Here is a 1,688-nt window from a genome sequence, read left to right as displayed (position 1 = left end):
TATATTTTAATCTGTTGTATTGTTACATTCATAGGCATCCCTTTTTGTTCCACAGAAAGCAACAAATACAAATTGAGATAAAATTCGATAATCTTTTTGTGCGTTAAAAATAGAATTGTGTTGTTTTGAATGTAACAAGATAAAAGGATTTTATAAAAGTTCAAAATAACTCGAAATATGAGATTTTAATGGATTCTTAGAATTCTTGTGTGAAAATCACTTCTATGTTATCTAAAAAACCATTCAGATGTGATTTTTGAATTGAAACAAAGTAGATTTAATCTCTATATTCAGGTTGATATTTATGCATTTGACATTGCAATGAATAAACTTTCCAGGAATCGACTTAATCCAATGTGACTGCTGTAAACATTGTTCATGTAAAGCTTTCAAAAATGAGAATATTCAGACTTTATAAATTCCAACGAAAATGTTATCACATTAATGCATGGAGCGTCTGTCATTTGTCATACTTTTCATTATATCATTTAGCAACAACTTTTGACAATTGTAAACTTTTCGACGAAAAATTTATTGTTAAGTCGCAATTTTCAGTTGAAGAATTTTTCTCGAAATTATAAAAATTGATTTTAATTGAAAAAAGTTGTCAATTACAGTGAAGTTTTTAATTATTAATTAATAAGCCTAATTAACTAACTAAATTGGATGTTTAAATTGACAATTATACTTTTGGACAGTTAACAGCTGACCTTTTAAGTACAATGTCTGCTCATTTGGTTTGTAACGATAGGCTAATTAATGAAAATTTTAATGATTTATTCTAAATTGAAGGTAGATTGAAAACTACGAAATAGTTAGGGACCTTTCACTTATTTCTAGGGTTGGGCAAAATCGTATTCGAATATATTCGAATACAAATATTCGAATATTTTATGAATATATTCGAATACATATTCGAATATGCATTATTCAAAAAATTCCGTTGCAATTGGTTTTTTCAAAGTAATTTCTAATCACATTTGTGAAGTATGTAATTTCATACAAAAGTTGATCAAAAATCCTTTTTTTGCTTATTTAAGGCAAAAAATTAGAAATTCTCAATAAAATTGCATTAATGCATCATCATTTTTTCGTAAGAACATTATTCCGAGTCAAAGATACATGTTTTAACACAAATTAACTAAGATTTTATCATTTTTTTCCAAAAATGAGCAAAAAAAGGATTTTTGATCAACTTTTGTATGAAATTACATACTTCACAAATGCGATTAGAAATTACTCTTTGAAGAAACCAAATGCAACGGAATTTTTTTGAATAATGCATATTCGAATATGTATTCGAATATATTCGAATATTTTTTTGTTCATATGCGAATATATTCGAATATATTCGAATATTTGCCCAACCCTACTTATTTCGTAATGCAATTAAGGGTGGGGTCGAGATTTTGATACGCCTCAAATTTCAATAATTTTGATTATTTCAATAGAGATTTTGCTACGGACGGGAGGAAAGATGGTCAAAAAATCAACTTAATAAGGAACCGTTCTTGGTTAAAAACGTATATCCAAGTAGTACAACTTAGTCACTAGGACACCGATAAATCGCTATGTAAACAGCAAGACGCCCTAATTGACAAAAATATGTTGTGACTAGTTAATGACAAGCCAATGCCTAGTTAATAACTAGTTCTAAAAATTTTTTATCGACTCGGAACGTAAAGATA

This window comes from Chironomus tepperi, unplaced genomic scaffold (assembly GCF_022539635.2).
Source record: "Chironomus tepperi strain 1889 unplaced genomic scaffold, CSIRO-AGI_Ctep_v1 contig_204, whole genome shotgun sequence".
Lineage (NCBI taxonomy): Eukaryota > Metazoa > Arthropoda > Insecta > Diptera > Chironomidae > Chironomus > Chironomus tepperi.
The sequence above is the reverse complement of the archived record's forward strand: the minus strand, read 5'-3'. Positions refer to the sequence as shown.